Source organism: Nerophis ophidion, linkage group LG01, assembly GCF_033978795.1.
Source record: "Nerophis ophidion isolate RoL-2023_Sa linkage group LG01, RoL_Noph_v1.0, whole genome shotgun sequence".
Taxonomy (NCBI): Eukaryota; Metazoa; Chordata; class Actinopteri; order Syngnathiformes; family Syngnathidae; genus Nerophis; species Nerophis ophidion.
In genome coordinates, this window is record NC_084611.1 from 44420318 (window position 1) to 44436607 (window position 16290).

Below are 16290 nucleotides of genomic sequence, written 5' to 3' on the forward strand. Positions count from 1 at the left end.
ATATGGATATATATACGGATATATATATGGATGTATAAATATATATATATATATATATATATATATATGTATATATATATATATAGATGTATATATATATATATATATATATATATATATATAAAATGGTAAAAAGGGTATATATATATATATATATATATGTATATATATATATAAAATGGTAAAATGGGTATATATATATATATATATATATGGATATGGATATGTATATATATATATATGTATGTATATATAATATATATATATATATATATATATATATATATATATATATATATATATATATATATATATATATATATATAAAATGCTAAAATGGGTTAAACTTGTATAGCGCTTTTCTATCTTCAAGGTACTCAAACCGCTTTGACACTACTTCCACATTTACCCATTCCCGCACTGATTGAAGGAGCTGCCATGCAAGGCGCTAACCAGCACCCATCAGGAGCAACGGTGAAGTGTTTAATTTGACAATTTAACTAAGGACCCTTGGGTTGCGCACCGCACAGCCACTCTCTCATATATATATATATGTATAAATATCAATCAATCAATGTTTACTTATATAGCCCTAAATCACTAGTGTCTCAAAGGGCTGCACAAACCACCACGACATCCTCGGTAGGCCCACATAAGGGCAAGGAAAACTCACACCCAGTGGGACATCGGTGACAATAATGATCCAGTGGGACGTCTGTGACAATAATGATTATGAGAACCTTAGAGAGGAGGAAAGCAATGGATGTCGAGCGGGTCTAACATGATACTGTGAAAGTTCAATCCACAATGGATCCAACACAGTCGCGAGAGTCCAGTCCAAAGCGGGTCCAACTCAGCAGCGAGAGTCCCGTTCACAGCGGAGCCAGCAGGAAACCATCCCAAGCGGAGGCGGCTCAGCAGCGCAGAGATGTCGAGGCGGATCAGCAGCGCAGAGATGTCCCCAGCCGATACACAGGCAAGCAGTACATGGCCACCGGATCGGACCGGACCCCCTCCACAGGGGAAAGTGGGACATAGAAGAAAAAGAAAAGAAACAGCAGATCAACTGGTCTAAAAAGGGAGTCTATTTAAAGGCTACAGTATACAAATGAGTTTTAAGGTGAGACTTAAATGCTTCTACTGAGGTGGCATCTCGAACTGTTACCGGGAGGGCATTCCAGAGTACTGGAGCCCGAACGGAAAACGCTCTATAGCCCGCAGACTTTTTTTGGGCTTTGGGAATCACTAACAAGCCGGAGTCCTTTGAACGCAGATTTCTTGCCGGGACATATGGTACAATACAATCGGCAAGATAGGATGGAGCTAGACCATGTAGTATTTTATACGTAAGTAGTAAAACCTTAAAGTCACATCTTAAGTGCACAGGAAGCCAGTGCAGGTGAGCCAGTACAGGCGTAATGTGATCAAACTTTCTTGTTCTTGTCAAAAGTCTAGCAGCCGCATTTTGTACCAACTGTAATCTTTTGATGCTAGACATGGGGAGACCCGAAAATAATACGTTACAGTAGTCGAGGCGAGACGTAACAAACGCATGGATAATGATCTCAGCGTCTTTAGTGGACAGAATGGAGCGAATTTTAGCGATATTACGGAGATGAAAGAAGGCCGTTTTAGTAACGCTTTTAATGTGTGCCTCAAAGGAGAGAGTTGGGTCGAAGATAATACCCAGATTCTTTACCGTGTCGCCTTGTTTAATTGTTTGGTTGTCAAATGTTAGAGTTGTATTATTAAATAGAGTTCGGTGTCTAGCAGGACCGATAATCAGCATTTCCGTTTTTTTGGCGTTGAGTTGCAAAAAGTTAGCGGACATCCATTGTTTAATTTCATTAAGACACGCCTCCAGCTGACTACAATCCGGCGTGTTGGTCAGCTTCAGGGGCATGTAGAGTTGGGTGTCATCAGCATAACAGTGAAAGCTAACACCGTATTTGCGTATGATGTCACCTAGCGGCAGCATGTAGATGCTGAAGAGTGCAGGGCCAAGGACCGAACCCTGGGGAACTCCACACGTTACCTTAATGTAGTCCGAGGTCACATTGTTATGGGAGACACACTGCATCCTATCAGTAAGATAAGAGTTAAACCAAGACAGGGCTAAGTCTGACATACCAATTCGTGTTTTGATACGTTCTAGTAAAATATTATGATCGACGGTATCGAAAGCAGCGCTAAGATCGAGGAGCAGCAACATAGATGACGCATCAGAATCCATCGTTAGCAATAGATCATTAGTCATTTTTGCGAGGGCTGTCTCCGTCGAGTGATTTGCCCTGAAACCGGATTGAAAGGTTTCACATAGATTGTTAGACGCTAAGTGTTCATTTAACTGCTCCGCAAAATTTTTTTCGAGGATTTTTGAAATAAAGGGAAGGTGAGACACCGGTCGGTAGTTTACCATGAGGTCAGGATCGAGGTTAGGTATTTTAAGAAGAGGATGAATAACCGCTTTTTTGAATGCTAGGGGAACAGTGCCCGAGGAAAGTGATACGTTTATAATATTTAGCACTGATGGACCTAATAATACAAAGAGCTCCTTGATCAGTTTCCCAGGAAGAGGGTCAAGTAAACATGTTGTTTGTTTTATTCCATATACACGTTGTAACAATTCCTCTAATGTTATTTCCTCAAAACGAGAGAAACTATTTTGGAGGGCAGTATCCGCCGTATATACAATCGTGTCAGTGTTAATAGAACCCCGTTGTAGCTGGGACGCATTGTCTTTAATCTCCTTTCTAATGACTTCAATTTTCTTACTAAAGAATTGCATAAAGTCATCAGCTGAGTGGGTGGAGCTACTGGAAGGAGTCCCTTGTTGGGTTAGTGATGCTACCGTACTAAACAAAAATTTAGGATCGTTTTTATTACGGTGGATGAGATTTGAGTAATAATTAGCTTTAGCTAAGGTAAGCATGCGTTTATAAGTTATTAAACCATCACTAAATGCTTGATGGTGCACCTCAAGTTTAGTCGTGCGCCATTTGCGTTCCAGCTTTCTGCATAATAATTTCTGAGCTCTAGTTTCTTCTGTAAACCACGGGGTGCGCTTTTTTGGAGCCTTTTTTAACTTTAGCGGTGCTATGTTATCAATGGTTTCGCGCAGGGCGTCGTTAAAGTTGTTAGTGAGGTTATCAATAGAGCCCACATACTTTGGGAATGGTGCCATTACCGAGGGCAGTAGGTCAGCAAGAGTTGTCGTTGTGGCCGTATTAATGTTGCGGCTGCTATAGCAGTTATTATTATTATTAGTTTGACGAACATGCGTCTGAACCTCGAATTTTATAAGGTAATGATCGGACAATACTTTAGTATACGGGAGTATCGTAACTTTGGAAGCGGTGATACCCCTGACAAGCACTAGGTCTATCGTATTACCGTTGCGATGCGTGGGTTCATTTATTATTTGTGTGAGACCACAGCTATCAATTATAGTCTGGAGCGCTACGCACGGTGGGTCCGATGGGGTATTCATATGGATATTAAAGTCCCCCATTATGATTATATTATCGGCGTGTGTCACTAGATCAGCAACGAACTCTGAGAATTCATTGATAAAGTCCAAACAGGGCCCTGGGGGGTGGTAGATAACAGCCAGGTGTAGAGGCAGCGGTGTGACAGACCTCATAGTAAGCACCTCAAACGATTTATATTTATTATTTCTGTTAGGACTAAGGTTAAAGTTTTCGTTGTATATTAGTGCGACCCCCCCACCCCTTTTAAGCGGACGGGCAATATGCGCATGTGTAAAGTTAGGAGGACATGCCTCATTTAGCGCAAAAAAGTCGTTTGGTTTAAGCCAGGTTTCACTGAGACCGATGACGTTAAGATTGTTGTCTCTGATGATATCATTAACTAACAACGTTTTGGGAGACAATGATCTTATGTTTAAAAAACCTATATTATAGGTAGTGGGCTGTTTTAGGGAATTTTTGATCAAATTATCCGTAGTAGCAATATTAATAATGTTGTGTTTATTATGCCCAGTGCATTCAGTATAATTACGACCATATCTAGGAATTGATACGACGGGAATGTTCCGATTGTTTGATTGTTGCTTTGATAAACTGCACGCATCATGGTTAGCCTCCTCAGAAACGGGGATTTTCCGATTGTTTGTTTGTTGCTTTGATAAACTGCACGCATCATAGTTAGCCACCTCGGTAAAACACATGTCCAACTCTGAAACACTCAAAGCAGAAAAAACTTGTTCTAATTTAACTGACTCCTTACCCAGACCAGTAGTCTCGCATCCTTTATTTAAATCCGTCTTCAGGGTGGAGGGAAGTGGTGTTCTGTGGGGATTAGCCTTCTGCTTTGTTTTTAGCCCCGCTCGACATCCGCGTTTCCGATCACACCGCTGGCGTCTGCTCCGTAGACGGCCCCCGCTGCTACTAGACTCCGCTGCTTCACAGGCCGCTGGATGTAGCCGCCGACGTATCCCCATGCTAGTTAGCATGTTTAGCACGCCCGCGTCTATCAGTCCAAAACGGCCCGATATGTCCATATCCAGAAGTGTCTGGCGGTCGTACGTGATCACGGAGTGACCACGATGCGAGCCAGCCATGAAGTCTGCAGAACTGTCCGGCATTTCCGCCAAATGTTCCATCTTTAGCAAGAGCACCGCAGTGTCGCAGCCCGTCCGGGCGCCGCCATCTTACCAAATATATATATATTTTTTTTATATATACTCACACACATATATATATATATATATATATATATATATATATATATGTGTGTGTGTGTGTGTGTGTGTGTGTGTTTAATACATATATGTATTTATTTATGCAGGTTTGTATGTATGTATGTATATTTATACATATATATGTATATATGTATGTATATATATATATATATATATATATATATATATATATATATATATATACATATATATATGTGTGTATATTTTTGTATAGATACATATATATGTATATACATATATGTGTGTGTGTATATATATATACATATATATATGTAAATATGTTTTGTATATTTTGGGACGGCGTGGCGCAGTGGAGAGTGGCCGTGCGCAACCCAAGGGTCCCTGGTTCAATCCCCACCTAGTACCAACCTCGTCACGTCCGTTGTGTCCTGAGCAAGACACTTCACCCTTACTCCTGATGGGTGTGCTGGTTAGCGCCTTGCATGGCAGCTCCCTCCATCAGTCTGTTAATGTGTGTGTGAATGCTTAAATGTGGAATTAGTGTCAAAGCGCTTTGAGTACCTTGAAGGTAGAAAAGCGCTTTAAAAGTACAACCCATTTATCATTTATAAATGTATATATATATGTATATAAATGTATATATATGTGTATATATGTATATATATGTGTATATATATATATATATATGTATATATATATATATGTGTGTGTATATACATATATATGTTTATATATGTGCATATATATATATATATATATATATATATATATATATATATATATACATATATATATTTATATTTATATATATATATATATATATATTTATATATATATATATATATATATATATATATGTGTGTGTGTATATATATGTATATATATGTGTATATATTTAGCTGTTATTTCTCAGGTTGTATTTACCGTGATGACGGACTGGGAGTGTGCCGCGCCTCGCCAAGGAGCAGCGAGAATACCAAGAAGCGCATATGCCAAATTTACAAAGAGAACGGCCTACGGATCACGATTGAAGCCAACAAGCAAACCGTCAACTTCCTCGACGTCACTTTCAACCTGAGAAATAACAGCTACCAACCATTCACGAAACCCAACCCAGCACTCCAATACGTGCACCATGACAGCAACCACCCACCCACCACCACGAAAAAAATACCTACCGGAATTAATAAAAGGCTATCGATGCTGTCATCTAGCAAAGCTGAATTCGACCAAGCAACCCCCCCGTACCAGAAAGCACTTGATGAAAGCGGATACAACTTCACCCTCGCCTATGAACCCACGGCAGGAAACCAACCAAAAAAGAGCAGAAAACGAAACAGCATCATCTGGTACAATCCAGCATTCAGCAAAAAAGTCAATATTGGCCACAAGTTCCTCACTCTGATCGACAAACACTTCCCCAAAGGCAACACCCTAAGAAAAATATTCAACAAGAACAACATTAAATTGAGCTACAGCTGTATGAATAACATACAACAAATCATTTCAAACCACAACAAAGCAATTGCAAAAGGACTGCCTTTCCCCAGACCAAACGACTCTGAAAACAATAAGGAATGTAACTGTCGCAAGAAACCTGATTGCCCTCTCAACGGGGGGTGCTTACAAACATCAGTCGTTTACCAAGCAAAGGTAACACGCAAGGACATTAACACATCCGACACGTACGTAGGATTAACCGAAGGATCGTTTAAAACCAGATGGAATAATCACAAGGCCTCCTTTAGAAACCAGACTTTGCGGAATTCTACAGAACTCAGCAAGCACATTTGGAACCTTAAAGACAATAATGTTGAATATTCAATAACATGGCAAATTCTTACATCCAGCACACCTTACAACAGTGGTAATAAAAGATGCAACCTATGCTTAAAAGAGAAACTGTTTATTATATATCATCCAGATCTATCATCCCTCAACAAGCGCAGTGAAATCATTTCAACATGCCGCCACAGACGGAAACACCTCCTAGGTAACACATGAGCCAATGACCACACCCTACGCCTGCCTGTACCCACCCACTCTGTGCCCTATACAAACCATTGTATGTGAATTCTTCCATTAAAATCTCCTGATGATAGAGGGAACCCCTCATGAAACAGTTCTGTAGAGATGAAGTAGTCTGCGCTCTACCACGATATCGAGCACTATTCTCTGGATAATCCAATCAAGGTATATATATATATATATATATATATATATATATATATATATATATATATATATATATATATATATATATATATATGTATGTATAAATTCTGTACTCCCGATCCAAACAACAAAAAAATGTGTGTACGTATGTTTACTGTTGGTTAAGAAGCGTTTCTCCCAGTTCACAACCCCCGACCCTAATGCCGTATCGCCCCGATTTGTTTATTAAGAAATTTTGATTCATGGTATCAAATGCTTTTGTTCGCACCTGCACATTGTTTGCCATCTACAGTGTTGATAATTGACTTTGTTTCAAGTAATTACATCGATGATGAGACGTTTTCCCTGTTTGCATATTTGACAGTCATTTATATCCTCCATGAAATATCTCTCCACTTCTAGTCAGCTTATGTTTTGTGCTTAATGACGTTTTTGTGGGAGCTGCTCTGTGTCTGCGGGAGTCTCATCAAGCATATGTCGCTCACTCTACAGAAGCTGACACACACACACACACACACACACACACACACACACACACACACACACACACACACACACACACACACACACACACACACACACACACACACGACCCTGGCCAAAGAACCGACCTTTGGATGGAGCCATGAAGCGAGCACAAAAGCAGAGAAATTAAAAAAAAGGAAGGATGACACAATTCATGGACAGCAGGAGCAGATTGACGTTGGGTCAGTAGGTGGCGCTATACCTACAGCTGGCGCACACACGCTAGATTTGATTGGCACCAGAACCACAACGGGACCTTCTGCTTTGTGTCCCCCGGTCCAAATATTTGAATATCGCCTGAAGTTGTACAACTTCATGGAATGATCCATATAATATTTGAGTACAATTTAAGGGATAAAAGTTGCCGTTAGCCTAGCCTTGCATCACAAACGCAACAAAAAAGGTGTTAAATGTAGTTTTATAACATATCAAATATCCACACAACAATTGAAGCATAATAACAAAATACATTAACATTTTTGTAATACTTAGTTTTTTTATTTTGACTGGATTTTTCAATGCAAAATGAATTACACATGAAATACATTTATTTAATGTATTAAAATAAAATAAAAGCCTGATTTATTTTCAATTAAGATCTGATTTTATTTGCTGTAAAATGTATGTGTGCTATCATCACGCACACACACGCACACACACACACATATATGTGTGTTTATATATATATATATATATATATGTATATATATATATATATATATATATATATATATATATATATATATATATATATATATATATATATATATATATATATATATATATATATATATGTCCATCCATTTCCCACCGCTTATTCCCTTTACGGTCACAGGTGGTGCTGGTGCCTATCTCAGCTACAATCGGGCGGAAGGCTGTGTACACCCTGGACAATATATATATATATTAATATATAGTTGGGAAAGGGCATGTTCACCACTGTGTTACATCACATTTTCTTTTAACAACACTCAATAAAAGATTGGGTACTGAGGAAACACATTTTTGAAGCTTTGAAAGTGGAATTCTTTCCCATTCTTGTTTTTTTATGTAGAGCTTCAGTAGTTCAACATTTCGGGGTCTCCGCTGTAGAATTTTATGCTTCATCATGCGCCACACATTTTCGATAGGAGACAGGTCTGGACTGCAGGCGGGCCAGTACCCGCACTCTTTTACTACGAAACCACGCTGTTGTAACACGTGGCTTGGCATTGTCTTGCTGAAATAAGCAGGGGCGTCCATGATAACGTTGTTTGGATGACAACATATGTTGCTCCAAAACCTGTATGGACCATTCAGCATTAATAGTGACTTCAAAGATGTGTAAGTTACCTTTGCCTTGGGCACTAAATACACCCCCATAACATCTCAGATGCTGGCTTTTGAACTTTGCGCCTAAAACAATCCGGAGGGTTATGTTCCTCTTTGTTCCGGAGGACACCACGTCCACAGTTTCCAAATATAATTTGAAATGTGGACTCGTCAGACCACAGAACACTTTTCCACTTTGCATCAGTCCATCTTAGATGAGCTTGAGCCAAGCGAATTGATTGATTGATACTTTTATTAGTAGATTGCACAGTACAGTACGTATTCCGTACAATTGACCACTAAATGGTAACACCCGAATACGCTTTTCAATTTGTTTAAGTTGGGGTCCCCGTTAATCAATTCATGGTAGCCAGCTGCATTCCTTGATGTTGTTGATAAATGGGTTTGGCTTTGCATAGTAGAGTTTTAACTTGCACTTACAGATGTTGTACCAACTGTAGTTACTGATAGTGGTTTTATAAAGTGTTCCTGAGCCCATGTAGTGATATCCTTTACACACTGATGTCAGTTTTTGATGCAGTACCGCCTGAGGGATCAAAAGTCCGTAATATCATCGCTTACGTGCAGTGATTTCCCCATATTCTCTGAACCTTTTGATGATTTTATGGACCATTGATGGTAAAATCCCTAAATGCCTTGCAATAACTCGTTGAGAAATGTTGTTCTAAAACGGTTCGATAATTTCATTACAAAGTGGTGACCCTTGCCCCATCCTTGTTTGTGAATTACTTAGCATTTCGTGGAAGCTGCTTTTATACCCAATCATGGCACCCACCTGTTCCCAATTAGCCCACACACCTGTGGGATGTTCCAAATAAGAGTTTGATGAGCATTCCTCAACTTTATCAGTATTTATTGCCACCTTTCCCAACTTCTTTGTCACCTGTTGCTGGCATGAAATCCTAAAATTAAAGATTATTTGCAAAAAAAAAAAATGTTTATCAGTTGGAGCATCATATATGTTTTCTTTGTAGCATATTCAACTGAATATGGGTTGAAAATGATTTGCAAATAATTGTATTCCGTTTATATTTACATCTAAAACAATTTCCCAACTCATATGGAAAAGGGGTTTGTGTATATATATATATATATATATATATATATATATATATATATATATATATATATATATATATATATATATATATACACACCGTATTTCCTTGAATAGCCGCAGGGGCGCTAATTAATTTAGAACTTCTTCCCACTCCTGCGCTTATTCAAGCATGCAGTAAAAGTAAGCAGGCGCTTATAATTTTAAAACCTCTTCTCACCCTGCTCTTACCAATGGCATGCAGTAATAAATTGAGTGTGATAAAAGAATAATAATAATAATAAATTATTCTGCGTCCGCGGCCCCGGTGGTTGAGGACTACTGCTCTACAGTATGTCATCGCGCCCGCTTTTACACCGTGCTGTCTGCGTGCCGGCCGGATACAGGCATTTCGCTATAGCTTAGACGAGATTGCAATGCATATTTGGTCAACAGCCATACCTTTTACACTGATGGTTGTGATATAAACAATTTTAAAACGCTTACTAATATGCGCCACACTCTGTGAACCCACACCAAGCACATTTCTGGAGAGTATTGGCTCTGTGGCACATTAAATAACGCAGCATATGGATTACCCATATTGCTGTGCATCCTTGACTCTTGGCTATATTATACACACGCCCCCCAACTATGGCGTCACATCAGTGCCAAAAATCCAAGCGCATAAAAACTGTCATCGCGCGCTGATTCTCCACTTCGTGCGCGCGCGTGACACCCTTTTGCGCCCGTGACACCCTTTTGCGCGCGTGTGGTGCCTTTGTGCGCGCGTGCGCCGCCTTCCTGTGTGCGCGCGCAGCGCCTTTTTGCATGCGTGTGGTGCCTATGTGCGCGCGCGCTGTCTTTGTTTTGGTACTTTGGGGGTGTGTACGCTTAGACGGCCCGTCCTTTTTGATTGGTCAGGCGAAAAAAACTCAGGGCCAATCAGAAGTATAACAGGGCGGGTCATCGTCAATATGTATCAAGATGATACAGCTCCTGTCGACAAACACATTATAAAAAGTCCAAATTTAGTGGCGTTGTGGAAAATGCCAATTGAATTTGATCTAAAAGTCTTTGAAGAAGGTAATGTCTCATCTGTTGAGAGAACATCACATAGTTAATGAAGTGTCAAGATCAAAATCTCTCTTTTCATACACATACAACCAGTCCACAGATGTCAGTCAATGATGGAAATTATATTTTCAAATATGTTTTCTTTCCTCTCTTGTCTGGCTTAAAAAATATTTTTATTTATTTAATGTTTGTATATGTAAATATTGAATGTATGTCATTCATTATTCTACTAAAATAGTAATTGCAATCATAACATGAATAATTAGGCCCATATGCTAATCATGTGGTCCTGATATGAAGTACGCATAGATAAGTGGGTTCAGGTAGACTCTGGTGTAAACTTAAAGTAGATAGAGGAAAGAAAATTAATAGTCCCACATTGTGGCATACATTAAGTATTTACATATACAAATATTAAATAAATAAAAATGTTTTTTAAAACAGACAAGTGAGAAAAGAAAACATATTTGAAAATATAATTCCCATCATTGACTGACATCTGTGGACTGTAGACACAACCATTAGTGTGATCTGTATGGCTGTGGAACAAGACCCCTGGTTTACACACGATTAGAACTAAATAACCCCCCTGCCGTTTTGAAAATTATGGGAGAGAAGCCTTACTCGCGATCTCACGAATATGACCCAGCGGTGAAAGTAAGCATGCCCTTATAAATTTGGGGAGCGAGTAATACCCGACATTAGGTCAAGAATGGTGCATATCATGAGCCAGGCGGCTATTCAAGTTAGTACGGTATATGTATATATATATATATATATATATATATATATATATATATATATATATATATATATATATATATATATATATGTATATATCTATATATCTATATATATATATATATCTATATATCTATCTATATATCTATATATATATATATATATATGTATATATATAGATATATATATATATATATATATATATACACACATATGAATGTGGTGGCGGCTTGTCCAGGGTTGACCCTGCCTTCTGCTCGATTGAAGCTGGGATAAGCTCCCTGCGACCCCAAAGGGACTAAGCGGTAGGAAATGGATGGATATATTTATATATATGTATACATACTGTATACGTGTGTGTGTGTGTGTGTGTGTGTGTGCATATCCAGTAAATGTAGGTATGTACAGTGTGTGTGTGTGTTCGTTTGTTTTTGTGTGTGTGTGTACAGTCAATGTTTTGGTGACCAATTGAAGAGTGTAAATTGACAATCCAACTCTAATGGAACATCTCTTCCCAAAAGAGAATATTACAGAGTGAAGAAGTGCTTTTATTATACGACTTTTATTTCTTTCCAAAGTGGTCTGATGGCGTGTCAAAAAAACAAGACTTGTCACCTTGTCGTCTTTTGATAAGAAATAGCTGACAAGGAGCCGCAGTAATCTTTTGTTCCAAGCCCCCTGAACGGAATCGTAAATACGCCCGGAATTGGATAATAAAGTGCGGGGGAATATATTGTGAGGAAGCGCTGTGTCATTTTCTTCGCACGCCGCCATAAATCCTTTTCAATTGGCATGAAAAAAGTCATGTGTTAGACCCGCGCCGCCGCACCAGGCCAGGGAACTTTCTCCGCGTCAGCGCCTTGAAAGGTGACGAGTCCCGCCGACGCGCCGAGTGAAGCGTCTTTTGTGGCGGGCAGATTGTTATAATTCACGGTGAGAAACGTCGCCGTCTGAAGCCTCGTTAGCGTGCGTGTTGTGAGGGTCGCGGCTCTCAAGGCTTTCCTCGTCCATTTCTTTTCTCTGAAGGATTTCTGGGGACCGTCGTCTCTCTTCGTCCATTTCCTTTCCCCGAGCGCAAATAAAGCAGGAAAACGACCTCAAACATCCCGTTTTGACGAGAGATTAGGAAGCAGCATGTCATGCACGGCCTCCACTCTTCTCCACCACATCCAAGCCAGCCCAGCAACAATGTGTGTTCAAAGTTAACACACTAAAAAGTCACCTCAGACGTAGTAAGGACTTTGTGGCTCATCTACTTATTTTCTTCGACTTTTGGTTCCTCCCGACTAAAAGACAGTGTATGGCTTAGATTAGGAAGCAGCATGTTATGCACGGCCTCCACTCTTCTCCACCACGTCCAAGCTAGCCCAGCCCAGCAACAATGTGCGTTCAAAGTTAACACACTAAAACGTCACCTCAGACATTGTGAAGACTTTGTGGCTCATCGACTTCTTTTCTTCGACTCTTGGTTCCTCCCGACTAAAAGACAGTGAATGGCTTCCAAGGCATACTCCATGAGCAAATCAGAAATAAAATACACTTAAAGCAGCAAGCAGCGATGGACGGGACAGACTTTTGCTGGTGTTTCCTGCCTTTACCCATTCAACATATCTTTACCTGCACGTTACCTACCTTCCCTGCATCCTGGGGTCACACTGGTGCTTCTTTTGTTCACCCATACATGCTGGTACTTCCTGCCATCACCCAGACAACATATCTTTACCTGCACATTACCTACCTTCTCTGTATCCTGGTGTCAAACTGGTGCCTCCTTCTTTCACCCAGTCAACATATCTTTACCCGCACAGTACCTACCTTCTCTGCATTGTGTGAGCTTGCTGGTTCTTACTGCTTTCAAGCGGCCATCTTGAGACGCCAGCAGCGCAGCAGCATCAGTGCAGCTGTTCTTTGAAGGCTTGTAAAATCACAACCGCAGCAGTTAGAAAAGCTCTTTGCACAACTTTTAACCATCTCTTTCCTGTGCGAGTTTGAAGCCGACACAACAAATGCGCTCAGAGGAGATAATGTTGGAAAAAAGTGACGGGTTTTTACAAAACTTTTCTTTTGAAGGCGTAATTGCCAACTTCCTGTTGCTTTTTGCTGAAGGATGTTTATAATGAAATGAAGGTCTAAATGAGACCTATATAGAGGTTTCTGTTTCATGTCTCTATGACATTCCTACCGGAAGTTACAATCAGTTTTGTCTGTGTTTTCTTCCCAAGAGCAGTTTTGTCAGTGTTCTATTCCTAGGGGGCACTAGATCGCAATTTTGAGTTTGGGTTTTTTTTTTTATTAGATCGCAATTTTCACTAGTTTTGATGTGTGTGTCGAGTTTGGTGAGATTTGAAGCATTTTAAGGGGGTCAAATTACAGCTCAAAGAGGCAAAAATGACATTTTTTAGGAATGTTTTGTTGTGAATGGGTTTTTGCCAACTTCTTGTTGATTTTTGCTAAATAAAGTCAGTGAATGAAATCTAGGTCTAAGTCAGACCTACATAGAAGTTTTTGTTTCATGTGTCTACGACATTCCTAACGGAAGTTACAATCAGTTTTGTCTGTGTTTTATCCTAGGGTGCGCTAGAGCGAAATTTTGAGTTTTGGGTTTTGTTTTTTAATGAGATCGTAATTTTGGCCAGTCCTGATGTGTGTGTTAAATTTGGTGAGTTTTTAAGCATGTTAAGGGGGTCAAATTACAGCTCAAAAAGGCGGCGGTATAATAATAATAAAACCTTAGAAATACAATAGAGTCCTTTGTCCCAAAGGGACATTCGGTCCCTAATAAAATAAAAAAAAATGCACAATTGTGCCTTTGAACAATCAGTTGTGATATGTGTAGATTTGTATAGGTATTAACCCCCAAAGCAGTGAAGTTGTCACGTTGTGTAAATGGTAAATAAAAACAGAATACAATGATTTGCAAATCCTTTTCAACTTATATTCAATTGAATAGACTGTAAAAAACAAGACATTTAATATTCGAACTGAGAAACTTCATTTTTATTTTCTGGGTGTTGTTGATAAGTGGCGAGTAGCGAGGGCCCTTGGGCTTTTGAAACTGCGGCCCTCTTCATGATGCAGTTATTATAATAACTCATTTGGAATTTGATGCCAGCAACATGTTTAAAAAAAGCTGGCACAAGTGCAAATACAAGATATTTCATGTTCACACTGAGAAACGTAGTTGTTTTGTTTTTTTTCTCGCAAATTATCATTAACTTACAATGTAATGGCAGCAACTTATTGCAAAAAGGGCATTTTTACCAGTGTTTTACATGGCCTTTCCTTTTAACAATCAGTAAAGGTTTGGGAACTGAGGCAGGCCAGTCTAGTACCCGCACTCTTTTCCTATGAAGCCACGCTGTTATAACATGTGACTTGGCATTGTCTTGCTGAAAAAAGCAGGGGCCTCCATGATAACGTTGCTTGGATTGCGACATATGTTGTTCCAAAACCTGTATGGACCATTCAGCATTAATGGTGCCTTCACAGATGTGTAAGTTACCCAAACCTTGGGTACTAATGCACCCCCATTCCATCACAGATGCTGGCTTTTGAACTTTGCGCCTGGGACAGTCCGGATGGTTCTTTTTTCTTTGTTCCAGAGGAAACAAAGTCCACAGTTTCCAAAAACAATATGAATTGTGGATTCGTCAGACCACAGAACACTTTTCTACTTTGTATCATTTCACCTTAGGTGAGCTCGGGCCCAGCGAAGCGTTTCTGGGTGTTGTTGATAAATGGCTTTGGTTTTGCATAGTAGAGTTTTAACGTGCACTTACGGATGTAGCGACCAACTGTAGTTACTGACAGTGGTTTTCTGAGGTGATCCTGAGCCCATGTGGTGATATCCTTTACACACCGATGTGGCTGTCTGATGCAGTACCGCCTGAGGGATCCAAGGGGCGTATTATCATGGCTTCCGTGCAGTGATTTCTACAGATTCTCTGAACCTTTTGATGATATTACAGAGCGTAGATATAACTGGTTGAGAAATGTTGTTCTTAAACAATTTGCTCAGGCGTTTGTTGACAAAGTGGTGACCCTCGCCCCGTCCTTGTTTGTGAATGAGTGAGCATTTCATGGAAGCTGCTTTTATAGCCAATCATGGCACCCACCTGTTCCTAATTAGCCTGTTCACCTGCGGGATGTTCCAAATAAGTCTTTGATGAGCATTCCTCAACTTTCTCAGTCTTTTTTACCACTTGTGCCAGCTTTTTTGAAACACGTTGCAGGCATCAATGAGATAATATTTGCAAAAAATAACAAAAGTTTGCCAGTTTGAATGTTAAATATCTTGTCTTTGCAGTCTATTCAATTGAATATAAGTTGAAAAGGATTTGCAAATCATTGTATTCTCTTTTTATTTACCATTTACACAATGTGATAACTTCACTGCTTTTGGGCTTTGTGTGTATATATATATATATATATATATATATATATATATATATATATATATATATATATATATATATATATATATATATATATATATATATATGTATATGTATGTATGTATGTATGTATGTATGTATGTATGTAGGCCCTGCGATGAGGTGGCGACCTGTCTAGGCTGTACATCCGCCTTCTGTCCGATTGTAGCTGAGAAAGGTGCCAGGCCCCCCGCGACCCCAAAAGGGAATAAACGGTAGAAAATTGGATGTATGTATGTATATATATATATATATATATATATATATATATATATATATATATATAT

General features: G+C 39.3%; 1 protein-coding gene across 1 annotated transcript in view; it reads left to right on the forward strand.

Moving 5' to 3' along the window:
- Positions 1–16290, forward strand: part of si:dkey-215k6.1 (transmembrane protein 132B) — a 258278-nt gene that overhangs the window by 93571 nt on the left and 148417 nt on the right. The window lies entirely within an intron of this gene.